We start from the raw sequence: 19,188 nt of genomic DNA, 5'->3' as shown, positions 1-19,188 counted from the left end.
GCTAGTTAGGGATCCAGGCTTTGCCAAATGAATGACAAATTTAAAACTGAGACCCATGTTGTGATTAGTCACAAACTTCCCTCTTTAACATCTTCATGCTTTATGGAAACATTAGCCCCTATCTGAGTCTCATAACATAAGAAAACAGAAGGTTAAAGTACTGCAAGCGCTCTTGTTGGAAACAGCTCCCAGGATATTATTAGTATTTCTTTGCAGTATAACAAATTCTGAAAAAAAGAACCCTAACCTAAGGCTTTTATTATTTCTTCCACATTCTAATGATATCTAGAAACTCTAAGTTTAAAAATTAATGCACACACCTGTTTTGCAAACAGTCGCCAATTTTTTTATATGGCAGGTGTTGTACTATACAGGTAACATAATTTGGGGATTTCTAGTAAGGAGGACCTATTTCTCAGCCTACATTTTGACATGAAACCTGAGACCTTGAAAAAACCAAATATGTACCAAAGTCCATGCATGTGCAAGATCCTAAATTAATCTTTTTTATCCAACACTTACCAGAATTCAAATTTCCCATAGACTGAACCCCAACTCTAATACGAAGTTTAGCCTCCATAACACCAAACATCTAAAATCTTTTTAAAAAGAGAGAAAAAAGATTGGAGCCCATACTAAGATGACTCCTAAGCCTCAGCCTACTGCACTGGCAACACCAGCCAACATGGTAGACCCACCTAGTACAGTGGTAACATAACCACCTTACCAAAAATGAGGGGGCCAATATGCCTTGCTGTAGTCAAACAGCCACCATTCCTACCAGGACAGGGGCATGTTAAATGTCACCCTCAATTCTACCACAGCTGCTTAAGATGTCCAACATGGACAGAGAATGAAAGGTGAGGGATATAGGATTGCTGTGGCCATGCTAAATTACAGACTAATTCTGTGACAATAGTCACAAAGTTGCTGGGCAACTAGGACCAACAAGTCTGTATTAGAAAATAATAAAGTAGAAAAATAGTAGTTTTCAAGACACATGGGATAAGGCTTCAGGAAAGATTAGCCCTCAGTCCTCAATCTGGGACAGCACCCATGACCCACAGACAACTGCTGGTGACTGGAGAAAGGCTCCTCCATGTCCTGGAGAGCTCTGAGCCTCTGCAGGAATCATGCAAGTCCTGCAGAAAAACAGGGTGGCTGAGAGCAGCTCCAAGGCATGGCTGGGTTTGGCAGCAAAAGAGGTCAGGGCACATGCCCCTTGGTGAGTCATCTGATGCTGTATCCTCACAGCAGAAAACTAGTCAGTGTCTTTGGTGACAGAGATTAATAATGCTATCTGGCCTTAACGTCTAAGAGGTTCACTCTAAAAATATATTGAAATATCTCTCTTTACTCATGTCCTCTGTGTGGCACTCAAAAGAGTTTGTACTAATGGACCACTACTGCTAAGATATTGCAGAGTAGTTTTGCGGTATTCTTGGTTATTCTCTTCCTGTAATGCTGCGTTTCTGCATTCACCACATATCTTCTTTGGTTTGGGTTTGTCTGCTTCTTAGAAGAGTGTAGTCCAAGCTACACTGTCATTGAAATGACAGGCTGGATGCCAGTACCAAGCCTATCCAGGGTAATGTGCTTGTACAGTTGTAGAAAGCAGGAGAGGCAAGGCTGGGACTTGCAACATGACAGGAGTCTTCCCCGAGTGCAGAAAGGCTGTAAAGAGTGAGATTTGTTTTCATAACCAGTGGTACGAGGGGAGAATCATGGCTGATTGTGGATACCTGAGAACCAGGATGGGCGAGATGCCATTCTCGCTTCAGTAAGCTTTGAAGGAAGCTTCTAAGCCCTCCGGGGTGGGAAACTTGAAAAGCTGAGCCCACAAGGTGCCTCCCAGAAAGAGGTGCAGGAGATGAGGGGAAGGAGCAGGGCCTGGCAGTAGGTGGTCATTCGACCCCTGTGCTCCTTGCTGCCATTCCCGTCCAACACAAACCAGTGTGTCTGCCCCAGGGACACAGTGTGACAGCCAGCTCACGTCTCCCCTCGGGAGGGGAGTCCCATGCTGTTGGCTGCCGCCGTGGGTGATGCATGCTGTGAACAGGCACTCTGCATCCCTGTAACAAACTGCATTCCCAGCTGGATTACTCATACTCCACTGGCTGCTGTTTTTCTTCATGTGCACTCATTTGCAAGCTGTTAAACAAGAGACACAAAGCTGTCTGTAAAATTAGGTCACGTGTGTTGCCCTGTCAAGCCATTGGGCTTGCCAAAACCAGGATTTTCCTACCATCACAATGGAGTTTTTAAAGCTCCATCCATGACAAAATAAAAAAAAAGAAAAAAAAAAAAGAAGGCAGAAAAGAGAAAAAAGGGAAAGAAGGAAAAAATAAAAAAAAAGGAAATAAGGAAAAAGGAAAAAAACTTAACCCACCTCCCCCACTCCAAAACCTGTGTTACCAAGTAATAAAGATGAAGTTAGTATCCTGTGACACTTCTGTGAAATACTGGAGTACTGTCCTTCAACGTGACATTTAATTTCCAACACAAGCAGATGTTTCTTACCACACTTAACTTCCTTCTCTTCCAGCTAAGCTGTATGTGGAAGGACAACTCCATTTTATACAGAATATTGTTTTTGTCCAGCAGCGTCTCTCCCTTTCATCTTCTGGGCCAAACATGAACTGAACCCTGGGATCAGAGAGCAGATAAGTGTTGACTTAAAACAGATGCCAAACTGGCCAGCTGCTGACGTTCACCCAGGACTTCAGACTCAGGACATCCAGCACCTCTGCTTTTCCATGAACTGCGCATCCTTCCTGAGCTCAGAATTCTGTCTGCCTTTTGGAAAAAACATTTCAGGTTCAGCAGGGTGAGGAAGGGTGTGGAGTGAGGTATTCCCCAAGGCAGGCTAATCTTAAAGGGAAGCCAGGGCATGCAAAAAGGGTGTTGTTGAACTATTTCTGTTAAAAAGTGAAAGTTTACACCATGACAATCCCCTGATAACAGGGCAAAGCCAGGCATTTAGTGGGTATGGTTGATGGTTGGACTCGATCTTGAAGGACTTTTCCAACCTAACTGATTCTATGATTCTGTGATTCTATGATTTTGGCTGTTAGCACTGGTGGGAGAGTAGGGAAGTGCCTCACAGAGGGCAGAACAGAAGTGGGGCGAGTCAGAGGTTGTCCTGAGCCACACCTGGGAGATTCCACTTTGGGCTGGAGGAACAACCTCAAGGCAGGGGCAGTCCCACCATGCCTGTGTACAGATCTAGATTTCACTAGATTTTGTGGGGAAATCATATGTTAACCAAATAGAAGAGCTTAAACAAATAGAAAAGCTTTTGTTTTCCACTTTGGGTTGCTGTCATCCTGCACCAGGAGACTGCGATACCAGCGGTGTGGTGGGACCATTGGGTCTGGGCAGCAGGACCGGCACTGGTTTTCCTGCCTAAGCTATGGTGAGCGCAGGCAGTAAAACTCCGAGTCTGCTTTCCTCTGAATTGTTATCTACAGCCTCTGTGCTGACTGTGAATAACACAGAAAATTACTTTTAAGAGCAGCAGTCCACAGCCTTTGTGACGTCAGATGTGTGCCTGTTGCATAACACTGAAGCCTCTCTTTTCTGGCTGGCTCTCATCTCTTCTGCAGCACAACTGGAACTGGAATACCAGCTAGAAACAGGCAAGGTCATGAGTGATTTATTATTCCTTTCTGTGGCACTGCACCCTAGCTGCTGCGACTAGCAACTGAGCACGCTGACAAGGTCTCCGTTGTGAGCATGTTCTAGAGAGCCAGAGCTGGCTGTTTCACATGAACCTGGGCCAGATCACAACCACAGGTAGAATTCACCTGAAATTTGAGAGGATGTTTGCACGATTTCAATGGGAGATTCAGCTGCAGGAAAACTGAAGGTTTAGCTTGGATCCAAAGTGTGCATGTGAAAACGTTCATTGGCATTCTCCAATAACCAGACAAAACTGCACCATCGGTTTAGTTTCACTCCTGCCAGAGGAGCGTGGGCTAGTGCTCCTTCAGTGAAGTTGCCATTGAGCAGGCATTTCAGCGTGAGCAGTGGAGTAATAGTCTGCTTTGAGTGTCATTTTAATTAGCATTAATGTTTTTGGCCTTCACTCTATCTATCAGGTTTATTTGTTCTTTTATAAGGTAAGGACAGGAGTTCCAACTGCAAGATCCATGCAGTACAACACTCTGTATACCTTATTAGCTCTGGGTTTTGGACATAATAAGTTAGTTTCAGCTACTGCAGCTCTGCCTCCGTTGGTTGTGGCAAAGTTACGCCAGGAATGAACTTGAATCAGTGTTTTTAGTAATATCTCTAATATTCCTGTATTATTTGGACGGCTAGGGCTGGAGAGATAATACTAGATGTTTCATTTGCTCATTGATGATTATTACATAGCTTTCCTTTGCTAGGCAGAAGTCTGGGGGTAAAGCCTCCAGCAGGGCTGGCATACTCCCCATTCTATCTCTCCCTGAGACATTTTGGAGGGAAGAGCAAGCAGCTAGGCGATGCCACTGCATGCCTGCAGTATCCCTGCTATTGTCCTGGTTCATCAGGCATTCCGTTTCTCTGGCTCTGCTGCAGATGTGTGCAACCTTGGGAGAATCATACACTCCTTGCTGTTGCTACGTAATTCCTGTTTTGCAAAACTGGGCTTTGGATAGCCTCGATGTTCATTACTAAAAAAGTTTAAAGATTCCTCTTGTTGGACAGACTGTCCCACAGCTACTCTTTCTCCCAAGAGAAGTTTTTCGTTATCTCCAGTACCTATGACAGGGGTCATCTTCCCCTGCTGCCGAATAATAGACAACAATAACTTGTTTTCTAAGAACAGAGGAGCCTGGAGGAAGTGCTTGTGTATTTCTTAGAAATCTGATAACGGGATTACCTTCTAAGCCTGAAAATACATATGACCTTAAATGTCATTGTGGAATATCTCACAGATATTATGCACAACTGCTGACCCCAGTGTGTAAGTATTCAAAGGGTTACATATGGGGCATGACCTTTCTTGGGAGCAGTTGTGCAGGTTGCCTTGTGGTTCCTGTGTGGCTTATTGAAAGTCTGGATGTGTAACAAAAATATAGCCATAGATTCTTGGAGAAAAGACCGTATTACCTTATATGAGACTAAAACAGCCTCATGAACACCACTAAAATACCTTGGCAAGGCAGAAGACCTGTGCCTGAATGTCTTACCATCATATACATCTTGGTTTTGTTCAGAGCAAAAGCCTGACTACATGCATGCACACACACGTATACACATACAAGCATTTAATGCTATTTTATCTTGAAATACTAGCAAATATGCTATTGATGTCAATGGGAAGATGATCAAACCTGCTGTTAGGAAGAAGAAATGCCTTACAAGTAGAAAACGTGAAATGTACTTCTCTGTTTCACTTCTCATTTTGGTTGTTTGTGAATGTGATGTCTGAGGTAATGAGCTCTGTGCCACTGTAGAAAGTGTCTATCACTTCAACTTAGAGATAAATCCTGTAAGTCCAGGTGTATCTGAAATACGCATATTTCCAGGCAGATTTTGCTGTCACAGAGAACAGTAGTGAAACATCTGTTAAGAGGAACAGGAGCAGGACCAGACAGTGATGTCTTAGTATCTTGTGATTTACAATGTCCAGGGTCTGAAAGAAAATAACTCTTCATTACCGCTGTGAATCTGGACATCATGCAGGCAACGGAGGCTCAAAACTGCAGCCATCCTCTTGTGTTCAAACACTGGACAGCCACTCCAGACAAAATGCAGCCTTTTTAGGAGAAGATTGGAGAAAAATGGTTTTGTCTGAAGTTTGTCCTTTGGTGCCCAGAGGATGATTCTGAGAATGGTTATGAGCTTTAGGGTCTTCTTCCAAAACTGGTCCGGAAAAAGGCTGATCATCAGTTGTTTGGATCTGATAGCATTTGTCTGACATTGCATAAATTCTTGGGAAGCTGACAAAATGCCATGGCTCAAAATAGAAATCAAATGGTCCGACGAGATGGTCTGTTCCCCATAACTTCTTTTACAGGGCAGTCAGTGGTAACCCCCAAGAAACCCACTGAAACCAATTTGCTGAACCGCGTACCTCTCCTAGAGTCAGTTTATATTTAGGACTCTGCCCCATGTCTAGATTACACTTCTCTTAGTCAGATGGTTTACTTACAAAAACAGAAAAACTGTGTTTAGGGAGATTCAATGTGACTTTCCAAGCCAGGTTTCCTGAAGCTGCAGAATAATGATGATGCATAAAATATGCCTGTCCATTATTAAGCTCGTATGTGATCTCTGATCTCCAGCTCAGGTCTCTTATAAGGGAGAGCTGGATGTGGGTGTGTTTGCAGAGCTCAGACACTTGAGCCTGACCGATCCATGCCCTGGGGAGGCTGTCGGGAGCCTCCCAAGGCATCTGGAGCTTCCAGGGGGGGAAATAGCAAAGTTTTGTAAAAACAGAAGAAAGGATTGTTATTTCTCAGCTGTTCTTTAGCTTATTTACCATCTGCAAGGGCAGAAAACTTCCTTGTTTCTTGGTTTTCTTAGCTTGCAAATTCTCCTGCTATTTTTTTCTCCTGTGTTACTCTTTCACTCTTAGACTCAGCAGGTTTTATGCCTGGGGACAATTAAAATTGGTATGTATACTTCTGTTCTGAAAACTGCCTATTTCAAACATCAGAAATAATACAGGAAAAATGAACATGTACACATAAAATAGCCATTACATTTTTCCATTTTGAAACAATACTTAAGGGAACTTTTTAGCTCATTCAGTTTTAAAAAAGGATTCTCCCATCCTCTACTGACTGTCCCTCTCCAAAGCCAAATTCAGGCTAGCCATCCATAAAGTCTGTATCTTATGTCTGAAAGATCTTCATCTTCATATGTGAGACAAAAGAAAATTAATGTTCTTCCTTTTGACTATTCAGTACATTCCCATATATATTAAACATCTGTGTGGTATGTCCCACTGGTCGGCTCTCTTTCACAAAATCATGTGTGTTTGGATCCACTGCTGTTAAGTATGTGTTACCTCAGTGTACTTTGCTGATAATTTACAATGCAAGGTTTACTGGGAGGGATGGTATATTTTATTAGACAAACTGATCCAGTACTGACCAAAAACCAGACCAGGTGACAAGCACACAAGCCTTTCTGTATGTCTGAAACAGGAACAACAGACTGGAAGCTAAATGCATGTGGAAATGCATTTAATCATCCCATTTCCATAATTATAGACATTTTGTGTCTGTGGCACAGGGCGATGTCAACAAGGTTATAGGACTCTTAACACCTGGGAGTGGACACAGAGAGGCAATTAGCTTTTGCCTCTAGACAGTCATTTCTGAAGTGGGGAAGACTGTATTTTGTCAATAATTTTAATACAGCTTTGAGAAGAAAAATAGTGTAACACACATTCTCCCTGGGTCAGTCCAGTGGCTTCTGTGCTCTAAAACACATTTGTTTTAAAAGGGAAGCTGAAAAAACAGTCAATCAGATGTCTCCAGATAGATCATGTAGGTAGGAAATGGATCATTAGTCATCATTATTCAATGATCTTTGCAGGATACTCCTTTCCCTTCTTCATGCAGGCTGCGGGTTTCATATGGCATGTTCGCTTCTGCACCAGCCTGGGGACAGCATTCCTGCAGGCTAATCAGAACCAGCTGCTGCCTACAAAAAAGGACAGCAGGAAGAGGTCATGAAAGTTACATTTTTGCAGCCAGAGGAGATAGCCTTTTAAAGATGGGGATGGCTTTGCGAGTGATATTTAACTCCCAAATAACGAGTGATATTTACCTTGTCAATAAAACTACTGCTTTTTTTTTTTTTTTCCAGTGCAGCTACAAGGTCTAGTGGCCCTATTTCTGTGAAGAGTGAGTGCATTTAAGCCCTTTTTGGCAAACAGCAGTGGCTTTTTTCCCCTCCAGAAAAGCAAGCCCTTTCAAGTGCACTGTCAGAGGCCTGATTTTATGCCAGCATTTTCAGGAGAGTTTGAAGGAGGTGTTAATAATGAGAGAAGACACTTCAAACTAAACAGATTCAGTTGGGGGACAGATTCCTCAAATTTCCTACCTGGAGCTCAGGAGGCCTTGCAGGAACATGCATTGGCCTCTTGACTTTATGAAAGATGAAGCCAAACAAGAGCCACAAGATAATTAGAAAATATTACCTGGCTTCTCCTGCAGACAACTAGGGGTGCTTAGTTTAGAGAAGAGAAGGTAGAATGGCACATAAACCTTCAAACATGTTACAAATAGTACAATGATCAGTCGTTTTGTGCATGTGGTAAGGTGTGAGATGGGAGGAAATAATTTTCATTTTCATCCAAAAACTCAAGATACAAAGCCCGCCCCAGGAGGTGGAACGGGGGATCTAACAAAGCTGATGGAGGGACTCTCGGAGGCAGTAGGAAGGAAACTGTGGTTTCACTGCTTTGCAGGAAAGGAGCTGCGGTGCTGCTGTGGTATCTTCCTGCACCGACTTCTTGGGGCTTGCAGACGGTGCTACAAAGGGCCAGGGCATTTAGAGCAAGCGAAGGTGCAGCTGGTTGGGCTGAAAACCCACATCTCGGAAAGGTGGGGAGAGACCCAGGGTCTGAGGGGAGTGAGGAGAAATGCCCAAGGGTGGAGGCAACCTGAGCTGCAGCTGGGAAGCAGGAGGAGGGAGAGGTGGCCAACATTGCCTTGCCTGTACAGACGAGAACACAGTGAGCCTCAAGCAGCTTTTGAACATCAGGTTGGGTCCCTGTTGGTCAGGACTGGGCTAGGAACCTGTAGACTATCTCAGAGCTGGAGAGTGAGTGCTTGTCTGCCTCTGAGGCCAGAGAGTTGTGGTTAGCATCATGAAATGCTTGTAGCTGCCCACAGTATAGACCATGAGGTTTTCCAGAATTGGGCTGTTGCTGGGTTGCATCCTGCCAGGCACTCTGTGAAGGTGACCGGTCACTTCAATCAGTAGCTCACTACGGTGGCCTCCTTGGTTTTTTAGCTGCTTACCTTGTGTCCTTACAAGCAATTCTGGGTGTTAATGAAGAAGCATCACTAGTGTGCAGATTTCTTTAAAACTATACTGTATTATCAGAGTCCTTGATGTTACATTCAGAAATCTCAGGAAACTCCTAGATAAAACTTTCAGTGATGTGGAATTACAACTGAATTGAACATTCCTAATAGCTTCAAAAACCTCTATTCTTGGCATTTTCAGTAAGCTGCAATCAGCAATTACTTCAGCCTTATGTCTTATGACTCCTACCTGGCCAGGGTTCCTATGAGTGTCACCTCAAATTCAGCTTTAGACAAGCACAAAATCCCATGGGAAAGCTTTGTAAACACCACACCACACCTTTTTTTTTTTTTTTTTATCTCAGCAATGCTTTAAAAAGAGCATGAACTATGTCTCTGACAACAGGCCTGAGTTTGACACAAGTCAGATGCTGCTTCTAAACTTCAGCAAAAGTATTCATCAATTTTAGATTCCGTGGCAGCTCAAAGTCAGGATATTTTTGTACTGTCTCTAGATTTCCCTTAAACATTTCTTACTTACCTAAATTGCTCAGTTTTATGTCACTCCGTCAATGAACTGTGTAATGTTTTAGAACTTCTGTGTTGCCTTTGTGTGTTTCACGTGTAGGATGGGCGTTGATTAGCAGAGACGAAAACTGTGCATGTCTCGGATATAATAATTTCATACCTATTAAAAAGGCAAAAGGTGATTTAGGTATAGAAGGGCAGAGGCCTGTAAATATTATCTGCAACCTAAGCAAGGAGTGAATCAAATCAATTACTATCATTGCTAGATGGCCCAAATATCTTTTCAATATCATTGGGGTCTGTCCGTAGTTTCCCTGCAACAGATCATGAAACCACAGACAATGATATCAAACTGGAGTATAGGGGTTTGCAAAGTGCTTACAGCCAGAAGTGGGTTATGGGAAACGGTGGTCGAAGAGCCAGGAGATGCTGACATCGGACTTGTTATTACTGAATTAATGATATTGCCAAGAAATGGGAGACTGGACATGAGTAATGCCCAATGAAATCATTGAAAGTGTCTGCCAGGCTGACTGACTTAGGCTATATAGGTATACTGTCTGTGCCTTGCAGCATGTCTCTTCCTTTGAAGAAATTATGGAGACTGCTATCTTTGTTGACCTAAAATATCTATGTCACCAGCAGTTTGATGCTGAATGCGTGTGCTAATGAGAGAAAATGGTCTCACCTCTGTGACATGTCCCACCATAGGAGATCCCTTGGGTACATGTTGATGTTGCAGGTGTGCTCCAGCACAACAGCAGAATGATCATGATAACATGCAGTCCTCCCCTGAGAGACACAAAGAAGTCTTATCTGCACTAACCTCAAACTTGAAAAGGCTGCCTGATAGCTCTTGAGGAAGGAAACAATGAAGAAAATAGAGCAAAATATTCAAGAGGGAAAGCACTAGACAGGAATTTCAGAAGTGACTCAAATCATGTTCCAACTACAATGGAAGTTTTAGAAGGAAGTGAATTAAAATTACTGCTTTAGCATTCTTTAGATAGTCTGCATTATTTGAGGTAGGATGCATTGAAGCTATTTATTTTAATTAAAAATAATAAGATTCCAGGGAAAGAAACCCAGAACTTATAGCATCAGCAAAAAATGGAAAAATATAGGGAGGAAGCAGTAAGCCCAGCTGAAGTTTAACATACAGCATAGCCTAGGGCTTGATTGCATTCATGGAAGACTGAACATAAGATAATGTAATGTGTGTAATAACTGTTTGAGGGTTTCATAAAATAGTGGGTTTAGAATAAAAAATAATGTAAGTGTAGAAGTGAGATAAAACCTTGGAGATCACTTATCTATGTGCTTGAACTGCTGAATGCATTTAATTCTTTTTCAAATTTGGGCCCCACTGTACCTAAAGTGCCCAGAAGTATTTGCTATATTTTCCTCCTTATTACCAGTTTAATCCCTGCTTATGCCTTGTGCTTTTGTGTCCCTCAGATGTTTGAACTGTTGCTGCTGATTTCCTTCTGACCAGCAGGGAGGTGACACTTCCAGATCTACAGGTGACAGTTCCCACTCATCCTGTTCCTTACCCTTTTGGATGCATCATTTCATAAATGGATAATGGGGTGGTTGTCCTCTCAGGGCCGGCTCATGAGTTTTCTGAAGCCAACAGATGTTATACCACCTACCTGGACAGGAGGGATGTGAGTTTGGGCTGTGTCTGTGTAGTCAAAACATCTGCCAGTGTTTTTCACAAGGGCATTGGTAAATCCAGTGGAATGGAGAGCGACTTTTTTCTCCACCTCACACAGAAGCATTTGGTGTGTCTGAGGTTACTGTTTATCTTTCTAGTGAGGAATAGTCCCAGTCATGGGATCAGACCCTCTTGTGCTCGATGGTAATTTCCCACTCAAGCAAAGGCATTTTTGGCACTGTGACCAAAGGAAAATCCCAGCCCGAGAGTACCTGCAACCTGAGGCGGACATGGAACAAGCCCTTGGCAAAGTATGTTGCTCACCGTGATGCAGAACCCAGGGAGGGGAATAAAAAATTGCAATTAAGAGTTGCAACAAATTCACAGAAGTTGGTGCCTCATGACTGGACCCCAGTGCTGGATGATGGGGTTGTCATTACATACCTTCTCCTGCAAAAGCCACTGGCTGCCAACAAGGCATGCTACCTTTCCTCACCCTCCCCTCTCCTTTTCTTTCATTAATGTTCAAGTGACATGGGGTAAATTGTGCAACAGGCTGCTCCCTTGGCCAGGAGCCCGCACCTCACGTCACTTAACTGAGGCTCATGTAGGCGGGTACCTCTCTGGCCATTTCTGCACTGAAAAGGACAGGAGCCAACTCTTACCTCACACCAGGAGTCTGGAAAACATCTCTTCCCTCCTCCCCCATTAGTTACTTGGAAGGAGACATGCTGCAGCTAATAGCTTGAGGTAATTCACCTAATTCACAGCTGGCCTGGAGGCATTGTGATTGTGGGGGCTGGAAGATCTGTGTTTGAACCCAAAAGCGGTAAAGGAATATTTAATGACATTATTTATATAGAAGGCTGCATTGATACTTTATGGTGCAGAATGACCCCAGATCATGACATCAGTAACCCCTCAAAATTGAAGGAAAAAATCCAGGCTTCAGGCTGGGTGACCTAAATTAAAGCATCTTTGCAGACTGACCCTACAAAATGCATATTGTGCAGAGTGAGCTGTGTAGGAATGTTCTGTAGCCTCATGGAAAGGATCCTCTTAACTGTGAGTGACTACAGGCAGGGACAGTAGAAGGCAGGTAAAGCAGGTATCAGCTGATGTGTTCCTTTGGTCTCCCCAGGTTTTTCAAGTGTCACCCCATCTGACTTGTTGCAGTAGTTATCATTCCAAAACACCCCAAAATTCTGAGTGCCTCAGGATGGCTGGATTCACCTTAGGAGAAAACACCCTGAACAACTTTTGGTACTATGTAGTGGCTTCCCTTCTCTTTATTTTACTGTTACTAACCCTGTAGCAATCACTTTACTTGCATTTTTAAGCTTTTTTGCACCACTGTGAACAGTAGAAACTCTGGAAAAATGCATTTCCTGGAGCTTCATTCATGTTCATTCATTCAGTGTAGCCTCAAGCAAACAGCTGAATGAAACACAGGATGAGCAAGAAAAATAAAACTATTTGATGGAAAAAAATACAGAAAAAAACCCAACATTAATGTCAAATTGATATTTCTCTTTCCATTTTCAATCTGAATTTTTGAGAAAATTTATTAAACACCTTTGCCCGCCGCTACATGTCATTATGAAGGCTACAATGGCAGTAGCAATACATGGTCTTGTGCTACAGCTGTCCATGGAGTTCAAGAAACAACTTATGAGCCGAGAGGAACTCACAGTTGAGTGTCGTGCTCCACAAAAGTTGGCAAACTTGCCTTTTGTGATGATGGGCAATCAGCTCAGGGTCACAGTGCCACAGTGTACTTCTGGTGAAATTACACCAATTTAACCAAATCCATTTCTTATTGTGTTAAAACAGGTATAACACCTCTGTGAGATATTTAACTTTTCTTAAGAGTGGTTCAAATGGATTTGGATCTGAAATAATCCCTAAAAAGGATGTAGTCTTGGTTGGGATTCTTTTTTAGGATGTGATCTAGGAACAGCTGAATTTTCTGAAAAGACTTCTTACTGACTCTGTTGAGTTTTGAACAAATAGTTGCAGGACTGGCATGAAACTGATGTCTCCTGATTTTGGGGGCCCCTATTAGTTTGTATTCAGCATGAAATAGTCAGGCTATGAAATTGATGAAGTGCTCTAGTTGCACACGCAAAATTAAAGGACACTTTTTGGAATGTTGAATTTGGTGGTAAATTCCTCTGAAAGCTTTGGCTTACACAAGGACTATCATGATTATTTTATTACTCAATGCCAGGTTTGCTATTCCCTTAGCCCATTTGATCTTAATGAGATCCACATTGCAAAAACCCCATGCCGTCTGCAGGGAATATATACAACCTTGCATGTTTATTTAATGTTGCTTACTTCAAGACCACTTAGGATGAGGAGAGAGAAGGCGGCTTGGTTCCTGCATGTGCAAAAGTAAAGGCAGATACAAGCTGTGTCAGGAAATTAGGGGCACACTTGGAATTAATTAGTTTCTGTATTGCTTTGAGAATATTATATGCTGGGCTTGAGGAGTGCTGCTGATGTCATCTGCCATGAAAGCACAGCTGGAGCGCAGCATGAAGGCAGCAAATCCCTGAGACAGACTCACACTCTTGGTATTTCAGCCACAGCCACGTGCAGTTTTCTGGGAACTGATGCTGCCTTACAGACAAGGAAGTCAGTCTGGAAGCAAAGACATAGATCCATCCCCATAGGCAGGAGGGATTCCTGTCCAAAGGCAGGGTGACCTTCAGGGCCAGTGTGACATGGCCATCCACTAGCTCCTGCACACTTGGCCAAGCTGTGGTCATTTGGGTTTGCCTGCACTTGCGCACTGACCTCTGCATAAAAAATGATGAATACTTCTTGTATCAGGGTTACGGAGATGTCTCTGTACCTGAGCGGTCCAGACATCCCTGCAAAGCACCTGGAGCAATAGGATGAGATTGGCAAAAGGCAAGAAGGTGAGTAATGACAGTCCCAGTTTAGGGACAGGAAGGGAAGGTTTGACTGAAATGTTATCACTCCAAGTCTTGCAGATTGCCTTTAACCACAGACTGGGAACTGAGCTCCAAGTGGTGGTCAAATCCCCGCTCAGCATGTAATTCCTGAGCCAAGCACCCTCTCTGTTAGGGTAGATCCTAATCAAGGAGTAGAGAGAAAGACCTGGTTGAAATGAAGGCTGGCTCTACTCTAATTTTCCTGATGCTGTCATAGTTTAAAACTTGGAAAAAGAGAAAAAGGGACTGGTTTTATGTCAGGCAAATCTCAGTATAAATCAGAATTAAATAGGCTCTACATCTGTCCAGGGCAAAATTACAACTGTAAGCACCGATCAGTTTTCCCCAGTGTGCCTCACATCTTGTTGATGAACAGCATACACCTTTCCACTAGCTTCCTTCTGTTGTGACATGGCTGTTTGCTCTTTTGGTGTCATGTGAATCCCATCTGTGTAAGGCTGGATTTCTTCTAACCCCGATGCAAACAAGAAGCTCTTGCCCAGGATTCTACCCAGAATGAATTGGTCTTTGCAGAAGTGGGGGCAATTTTGTCCTGCTTCAGCCTTTTCATCTTCTGGATCTTGGGCTAAGCATTCTCCATACTATAATGCAAAATGCTGTTAAATTCATTATATTGCAGCTGTCTTTACTCATATTGACAAAGTTAAGCTTTCCCTTTCCCCATTCCATTAGTAAAAGGGCAGCATTTCATTTGCATTTACAGCTTAGTAATGCAATGTCATCTTTCAGTTGAAATTTGGCTGCACTGTGAATTGTTTTCCTCTTTTTCCTTCCCTGCACAGCTGGAAATGAGTCCCTCTCCAGACCTTTTTGGGATGGGGTGAAGAGGGGAGAGAGAGAAAAAAAAAATCTGGCAAGAAAAATTCTTGTTCCAGATAAAGTGAAAAAAGTTGAACAAGGAAGTGTCATCTCTTCAGGGATAAGCTGACACTTGCGTCAACACTGGACTGGTGGAGCAGCAGCTAAAGTGGCGGGAGCACAAGCTAGAAATGTTCAGCAGTCTGGGGACAAGGGGAGCAACTGCTGACCAATGGTTTGGGCACAGGTCTGTGAAACACGCACATGCTCTCAGTGCCCTGAAGTGGGGGGACAGAGAGAAAGTGCCCTGGTGTTTCACACAAACTATGGCTGACCCCTTGTTTGCATTCATTAGAGGTGGTGAAGCTGTGTCTGGGTGTAGTAGTGCAGTCACTTTCCTCCCTCCCTGGGAACAGGGAAAAAATTACAGCTCTTACAAGGCATTTGACACAACTGCAAATGATGAGAGCACGCCACTTGAAGTGAAGCTGTGCTGCACAAGGCTCCTCCTGAACCACAGCTTGATACTGCCAACAACTCAGAGCGTGACTCAGACCCATGTCTCCTCCCCGTCACCACCATTAGGGCTGCAGGACAGCTCTGCAAGCAGTGGTAGACAGAGTCACCTTCTCCCCTGCATTTCATGATGCTTGCAGAGGAAGAAAGGTCAGACTGTGAAGCCAGCAAGATTTTGTTGGGGTTTTGCTTTTGGAAAGTATGCTGTGGGTTTCTGTCGGGCTTGAAGTTTTCACACAAGTCATCTCAACAGCCTGCCTGCTGCCTGTTTCCACCAGGCTGCTCGTTGCAGACATCAGCTTGAACACGTATTCTGCTACCAGCTCAGGAAACCTAAAGCTTCCTACAAATATTTTAAACCTACAAGCAGCAGAAGTCAAACCAGAAAGCCAGAAGCACTGGCCTAATTATGCTGAAGCTGTTTTAGAGTAATGCTAAGTGACACCAGTTGTGAAGCTTCATGAAGATTAACCGCCCACCTCCTAATTGCTTTGAAATTCTTCATTCTCCCTGCAAGAGAATTCACCTCTGCAAGGGCTGATAGAAAGCAGCGTGAGGAGCCACAAAGAAGGAAAGGAAGGCTGAGTGGAGTTTCTTTTTAAAGAAGAAAATGGGGAAAACCTGTAGTTTGTGCAAGGCAGGATACAGTAATTAAGAGGAAATCCCTAAGGCTCTAGAGACCCCAAAGAATACAAACTCAGACTTTTAGATACAAAACCATGCTATTTTCTTCTGTTTGGCAGCATACTACATTCTTGTCAGGACAAACAGTATCATATATGTAAATAGACATAATGTTGATTTGAAGCTAAATAGGAAAGTATATTACAGCTGTTTGCTCATACAGCAGCTCTTTAGACTGGGACAGTTTTCCTTGCAGTGAATACTTGCTCTTGGATCATATACTCTTGCTCTGAGTGTATGATGCTCCCTAAGCCTGTTGGGAGGCAATGGCACAATAAGAAAAGAAAAGCAAAAGAGCAGAGTATGAGCAAGAGTCAAATACAAAAGCTCAGTCTAGAAGTGCTGGGTTTTGCCCTCTCTCTCCTGTTGCAGCCATTCCAAGTGGTGAAGGAAGAATTGGAAAGTTTATAAGTCAGAGGCTTTCCATCCTTCTTATTTAGACATTCACAAAGGATGTAAATTGATTTAACATTGTTTACTTAAAAACACCCACCAGGCAATACTGGCACAGCTCTCTATGTGGACAAGACCTATAAAAAGGAGGGAGGAACAACATAAGTTGTAAATATTAGTCCTTAATTAAATTTCCCACAATACAAAATCTTTTACAATCAAAGAGGACGGGGAATCAGGGAGATCGTGAAGGGGACTGAGATTCTCACTTCAGTTGACTAGGCTACCAGGATGTATCTCACCACAGAATGCTTTCTTGTCCTTTGTTAGACAATATGCCTCACTCTATCCCACTGTACTTTTTAATACCCCCAAATCAGCCATCTACCACTGTCACAGCATTTTAGTAGCTTACCTCACCTCCTTCAATACTCCTGTGCCCAATTCTGCCTGCGCACCTTGGCATGAGTGGCAGTGGGAAAACCCTCACAAATAGGACAAGGTAAGTGAGAGAATTGCAGACAGCTCCCAACACTTTGCATCTATAGATGATCTCTTCACCCTGGGGTGGTGGTGCTCCCGAAGGACTTTGCTAGAAGTTTCTTCTCTTTGCAACAGCCCCATTCACTCATGTTGTCTAACTTTATAGTGTCATTCATAATTTCATCTACATTCTCACAGTTATTTTTTTCCTGAACAGATTTATTTCCATTTTTCCCAGAGGTCTAAAACAAACCACTGTCTCCCATTCAAAAGCAGACTGACATACCCACAAGCCGGTATAGTCATATAATGATAATCATAACTTAGAAGAAATCTGGCAATCACTGGCAAGCCTGTGATAGCCATCTCCTGAATGTGATAATCATAACTTAGAAGAAATCTGACAATCACTGGCAAGCCTGTGATAACCATCTCCTGAATGTCACCCCAGTAGGAAAGGATATGTACTTGCTTCAATGACCCACGTGCGACTGCCACACCTCTTATGTAGGGCCAGAAGAAACAAATGTACACCGCACTGCAGAATTTAAAAATGGAACTGTATGATTTTTTTTTTTTTTTTATTCTTTCCCCATGGTCTTAAAATCCTCACTATATTTGCAAGAGTGCTTCAAACTTACAATTTCACAGACTATTTCAGTTCCTGTATTGTCACCCAAAACAGGGGTTTTACAGGTGAAACCGTTCAGCAGTCACAAAAGCAGAAAATAATTGGTGTCACCTATGTGTGTGTGCAAGGAAATACTTTTCTGGCAGCAACTGCACTTCCAGTTTGCTGTCACTGTATGAGTGCCACCAGCTTTGTTTCCAGTAGAGGGCAGAAATCGACACAAAGTTCACCAAGCGCAAATTTGATGTACTTGGGATTTGCCAGAGCTGCTCAACAGAGATGGACCCAGACCAAGATTTTGCATCCAAAGGAGATTTAAAGAGAGTTCAGTACTGTATATGCAGCTAAATTCAGAGTTCACTACAGTAGCAATGCTTCAATGGAAAATTCTGCATCCAAACACCACCACTCTTTGGGGTTATTGCAGTCTCAGTTTAAACTTGACCCCTGTCATTCAAGCCTCTCTCAGCTGTATGGTTTCTTGTTTTCAGAGATGTGAAAAGCCATTATTTTTTAGAAGTACACTTCTCATTATGCTTAACATACTTTTAATTTCTTAGACTTAATGCCATTATATGGTCTGCATAGCATACTGTTCAATGCCACCTTTCAGAGCTATGGTACTGGTAGCATGGCAAGACTTAGAAAATGAAGAAGGAATTATATTTTGGAAAATAACATCTGCGCAAAGCAAGTGATACAGGGGCACAACCATTTTTCATGCAAACAACACCTCCCAGAACGTGAAGTTAGAAAACATATGTGAGAAACTCCGGTCTGGGAATAAGCTGTATTTTGAAACCTCTCTTTTTCCTCTCCTTTCCCCATGGGATCTTTTTCCCATGTATCTTTGCTACCATCTCCTGCCTACTGGTGGTGACCTCCACCACTGGTGGTGGTCTTGCACCAGAAGGATAAAAAAAAACCACAGAAGATGCTATTCCTACCTCCCAGGACTAGGTGATGCCTCAGAGAGGCCCAAGATCCTCATAAGGTAGCTAATTCTGTCACCCTGTTCTCTGAAGAACATTTCTGCTGTAGTCTGGTTGAAAAATACGTGCAAAGGGGAACATGTAACTTGTAAGTATTACCTCAAGAAGCATGATTCCATAAGTCATTTACATTCCTAAACATTATCATAATTTTCTAAAAGTTTGTTTGTTGTTCTTAATATTGTGTATAATCTGGAGTTCCTGTGGCCCTTGGTTTTACCTTCCCTGTGACCTCAGCCTTGCAGGCTTTCTTTCCGAAGAGCACTTTCTTGTTTAGGCTTGGCAAAATATGGGATGAAAGACTAAACAATGCATTTTCTTTGCAACTTAAACTTGGTGAAAGTCTTAACTGCATCCATTTAGCTGTGTTAATGGTGGCTAATGAGAAAATCATTAGATGAATACTTTTAGCAGCTGAGGCAAGAAAATGCCTTCAGCCAGGAAGAAGACAAAAACCCTAAAATGTAGATTAGTGGAAAGGAAAATTTTTCTGTTCCAGAATACACACTGGATTCCTTGGGGAAAATGAGGAGGAAGCGTCACACCC

Source organism: Aquila chrysaetos, chromosome Z (genome assembly GCF_900496995.4).
Source record: "Aquila chrysaetos chrysaetos chromosome Z, bAquChr1.4, whole genome shotgun sequence".
NCBI lineage: Eukaryota > Metazoa > Chordata > Aves > Accipitriformes > Accipitridae > Aquila > Aquila chrysaetos.
The sequence above is the reverse complement of the archived record's forward strand: the minus strand, read 5'-3'. Positions refer to the sequence as shown.